The following is a 5,475-nucleotide window of genomic DNA, read 5'->3' as shown; positions in this document are numbered from 1 at the left end:
TCGGACTCAGAAGATTAATGAAGCGGAAGCGGAATCGCTATCTTTTTTGCCGCGGAAAGGAGAGGGCGCCGCACCGCTTCACGCGCTCTTTTCGCGCCAGGATTTTTTTCGAGAGGTCTGACTGGATGCAACGAATCCTCTGGAATAGGGTAGTTAGTAATAAAATCCTCAGGATTTTGTAATCTCAATTCCTGTAAACCGAATGACCAATACAGGAAAAAATCCTAAGATCTAAAATCCTGTAAAAATTCTATAAGAATCCTACGAAACGAATGAGGCCTTTGTGTGCTACCAAACGTCACAACATAACTGGGTGATTATAAAGGTGCTCTACATGTGTCTCTGATGGTACTTGTTGAGTTGGCATAGATCAAGATTAGGATTTGTCACTCCAATTGTTGGAGAGGTATCGCTGGGCCCTCTCGGTAATGCACATCACTATAAGCCTTGCAAGCAATGCAACTAATGAGTTAGTTGCGGGATAGTGCATTACGAAACGAGTAAAGAGACTTGCCGGTAACGAGATTAAACTAGGTATTGGGATACTGATGATCGAATCTCGGGCAAGTAACAAACCGATGACAAAGAGAACAACATATGGTGTTATGCGGTTTGACCGACAAAGATCTTCATAGAATATGTAGGAACCAATATGGGCATCCAGGTTACGCTATTGGTTATTGATCGGAGACATGTCTCGGTCATGTCTACATAGTTCTCGAACCCGTAGGGTCCACACGCTTAAAGTTCTGTGACAATCGGTTTTATGAGTTTATATGTTTTGATGTACCGAAGGTAGTTCGGAGTCCTAGATATGATCACAGACATGACGAGGAGTCTCGAAATGGTCGAGACATGAAGATTGATATATTGGAAGCCTACATTTGGACATCGGAAGCCTACATTTGGACATGACGAGGAGTACCGGAGGGGTTACCGGAACCCCCCGGGGGCTAATGGGCCTTGTTGGTCCATAAGGGAAAGAGAGAGGGGCCGGCCTAGGGCAGGCAGCGTGCCTCGTCCCATCTGGTCCGAATTGGACTAGGAGAGGGGGGCGGCGCCCCCCTTTCCTTCTCTTTCTCTCCCTTTCTTTCCCCCTCCTAGTAGGAGTAGGAAAGAGGGGAATCCTACTCCTACTAGGAGGAGGATTCCTCCTCCTGGCGCACCAACAAGGGCTGGTCGGCCTCCTTTATATACAGGGGCAGGGGGGCACCTCTAGACACACAAGTTGATCACAAAGATCTCTCCCAGCCGTGTGCGGTGCCCTCCTCCACCATAATCCACCTCGATCATACTATAGCAGTGCTTAGGCGAAGCCCTGTCACAGTAGCTTCATCAACATCTTCACCACGCCGTCGTGCTGACGAAACTCTTCCCCAAGCTCTACTGGATCATGAGTTCACGGGACGTCACCGAGCTGAACGTGTGCTGAACGCGGAGGTGTCGTACGTTCGGTACTGAGGATCGGTCGATCGTGAAGATGTACGACAACATCAACCGTGTTGTCATATCGCTTCCGCTTAACGGTCTACGAGGGTACATGGACAACACTCTCCCCTCTCGTTGCTATGCATCACCATGATCCTGCGTGTGCGTAGGAATTTTTTTGAAATTACTACGTTCCCCAACAGTGGCATCCGAGCCTAGTTTTATGCGTAGATGTTATATGCACGAGTAGAACACAAGTGAGTTGTGGACGATACAAGTCATATTGCTTACCAGCATGTCATACTTTGGTTCGGCGGTATTGTTGGATGAAGCGGCCCAGACCGACATTACGCGTACGCTTATGCGAGACTGGTTCTACCGACGTGCTTTGCACATAGGTGGCTGGCGGGTGTCAGTTTCTCCAACTTTTGTTGAACCGAGTGTGGCTACGCCTGGTCCTTGAGAAGGTTTAAACAGCACTAACTTGACGAACTATCGTTGTGGTTTTGATGCGTAGGTAAGAACGGTTCTTGCTCAGCCCGTAGCATCCACATAAAACTTGCAACAACAAAGTAGAGGACGTCTAACTTGTTTTTGCAGGGCATGTTGTGATGTGATATGGTCAATACATGATGCTATATTTATTGTATGAGATGATCATGTTTCGTAACGGAGTTATCAGCAACTGGCGGGAGCCATATGGTTGTCGCTTTATTGTATGCAATGCAATCGCCCTGTAATTGCTTTACTTTATCACTAAGCGGTAGCAATAGTCATAGAAGCAATAGTTGGTGAGACGACAACGATGCTATGATGGAGATCAAGGTGTCACGCCGGTGACGATGGTGATCATGACGGTGCTTCGGAGATGGAGATCACAAGCACAAGATGATGATGGACATATCATATCACTTATATTGATTGCATGCGATGTTTATCTTTTATGCATCTTATTTTGCTTTGATTGACGGTAGCATTATAAGATGATCTCTCACTAAATTTCAAGATAAAAGTGTTCTCCCTGAGTATACATCATTGCGAAAGTTCATCGTGCCGAGACACCACGTGATGATCGGGTGTGATAAGCTCTACGTCCATCTACAACGGGTGCAAGCCAGTTTTGCACACGCAGAATACTCGGGTTAAACTTGACGAGCCTAGCATATGCAGCTATGGCCTCGGAACACTGAGACCGAAAGGTCGAGTGTGAATCATATAGTAGATATGATAAACATAGTGATGTTCACCATTGAAAACTACTCCATCTCACGTGATGATAGGACATGGTTTAGTTGATATGGATCACGTGATCACTTAGATGATTAGAGGGATGTCTATCTAAGTGGGAGTTCTTAAGTAATATGATTAATTGAACTTAAATTTATCATGAACTTAGTACCTAATAGTATTTTTCTTATCTATGTTGTTGTAGATAGATGGCCCGTGTTGTTGTTCCGTTGAATTTTAATGCGTTCCTTGAGAAAGCAAAGTTGATGATGGTAGCAATTACACGGGCTGGGTCCATAACTTGAGGATTATCCTCATTGCTGCACAGAAGAATTACGTCCTGGAAGCACCACTGGGTGCCAGGCCTACTGCAGATGCTGCTGATAATGTTAAGAACGTCTGGGGAGTAAAGCTGATGACTACTCAATAGTTCAGTGTGCCATGCTTTACGGCTTAGAACCGGGACTTCAACGATGTTTGAACATCATGGAGCATATGAGATGTTCCAGGAGTTGAAGTTAATATTTCAAGCAAATGCCCGGATTGAGAGATATGAAGTCTCCAATAAGTTCTATAGCTGCAAGATGGAGGAGAATAGTTCTGTCAGTGAGCATATACTCAAAATGTCTGGGTATCATAATCACTTGACTCAACTGGGAGTTAATCTTCCTGTTGATAGTGTCATTGACAGAGTTCTTCAATCATTGCCACCAAGCTACAAAAGCTTCGTGATGAACTATAATATGCAAGGGATGAATAAGACAATTCTTGAGCTCTTCGCGATGCTAAAAGCTACGGAGGTAGAAATCAAAAAGGAGCATCAAGTGTTGATGGTTAACAAAACCAGCAGTTTCAAGAAAAAGGGTAAAGGGGAGAAGAAGGGGAACTTCAAGAGGAACAGAAAACAAGTTGCAGCTCAGGAGAAGAAACCCAAGTCTGGACCTAAGCCTGAGACTGAGTGCTTCAACTGCAAACAGACTGGTCACTGGAAGCGGAACTGCCCCAAGTATTTGGCGGATAACAATGATGGCAAGGTGAACAAAGGTATATGTGATATACATGTTATTGATGTGTACCTTACCAGAGCTCGCAGTTGCACCTGGGTATTTGATACTGGTTCTGTTGCTAATATTTGCAACTCGAAACAGGGACTACAGATTAAGCGAAGACTGGCTAAGGACGGGGTGACGATGCACGTGGGAAATGGTTCCAAAGTCGATGTGATCACCGTCGGCATGCTACCTCTACATCTACCTTCGGGATTAGTTGTAGACCTAAATAATTGTTATTTGGTGCCAGCGTTGAGCATGAACATTATATCTAGATCTTGTTTAATGCGAGATGGTTATTCATTTAAATCAGAGAATAATGGTTGTTCTATTTATACAAGTAATATCTTTTATGGTCATGCACCCTTGATGAGTGGTCTATTTTTACTAAATCTTGATAGTAGTGATACACATATTCATAATGTTGAAGCCAAAAGATGCAGAGTTGATAATGATAGTGCAACTTATTTGTGGCACTGCCGTTTGGGTCATATTGGTATAAAGTGCATGAAGAAACTCCATACTGATGGACTTTTGGAATCACTTGATTATGAATCACTTGGTTCTTGCGAACCATGCCTTATGGGCAAGATGACTAAAATGCCCTTCTCCGAAACTATGGAACGAGCAACAGCTTTGTTGGAAATCATACATACTGATGTATGTGGTCCAATGAATACTGAGGCTCGCGGCGGGTATCATTATTTTCTCACCTACACAGATGATTTGAGAAGATATGGGTATATCTACTTGATGAAACATAAGTCCAAAACATTTGAAAAGTTCAAAGAATTTTAGAGTGAAGTGAAAAATCATCATAACAAGAAAATAAATTTTCTATGATCTGATCGTGGAGAAGAATATTTGAGTTACGAGTTTGTTCTACATTTGAAAAAATGCGGAATAGTTTTGCAACTTACGCCACCCAGAACACCACAGCGTAATGGTGTGTCCGAACGTCGTAATCGTACTTTACTAGATATGGTGCGATCTATGATGTCCCTTACTGATTTACCGCTATCGTTTTGGGGTAATGCTTTAGAGACGGTTGCATTCACATTAAATAGGGCACCATGTCACATCCCTAGCTTCTGGTAATGCACTAGGCTAGACCTCTTGCTGCATCATGTTTAAATTCAAATGAAATTTGAATTGAGGAATTTACAAAGCCTCAGAATCCTTTAAAAAAAAGATCAAGATAAAAATTGCTTCAAATAAGTCCAAGAAAATGTTCTTGTTATCCTCTGGAAATATTGGCAAGAGGAAAAATCCAAACCAATATTTTCGGTATCTCAGAAACATTTATTTTGGGTATTTGAATTAAATCAATAGCTATTTGAATTGGACTTATATCTACTGTTAAATAAATATAGGTCCAATAATTTTGAAATATTTTTGTGGAGCATTGTTTTAATTATTTTAGCTCCTAAAAATATTGTCAGAAGCAAAATAAATTGAATTGGTTTCAAAACCAAATTCAAAAACAAACCTGCAAAATAGAAAACAGAACAGAAAATAAAAGACAGAAAGAGAGAAGGAAGTTACCTGTCCAGCCCAGCCGGCCCAGCTCCTCCCGCTGGCCCAGCCCACCGCCGCCCCCCCCCTCCCCTGTCGTCTTCCTCCCTGCCAGGAGGACGGACACCGCGACACCGCCGCGCGCGCCACCTCCACCCTGCTCGGCCACCTCCTGCTTCCTCCCTGGCCTCCCCAGCGACGCCCCGGACGACGCCACGTGCCTCCCCGACCCCCTCTCACTTCTTCCTCGCTCTGT

The sequence above is a fragment of the Triticum dicoccoides genome, chromosome 7A, assembly GCF_002162155.2.
Source record: "Triticum dicoccoides isolate Atlit2015 ecotype Zavitan chromosome 7A, WEW_v2.0, whole genome shotgun sequence".
Classification (NCBI taxonomy): domain Eukaryota; kingdom Viridiplantae; phylum Streptophyta; class Magnoliopsida; order Poales; family Poaceae; genus Triticum; species Triticum dicoccoides.
This window is presented reverse-complemented; position numbering follows the sequence as displayed.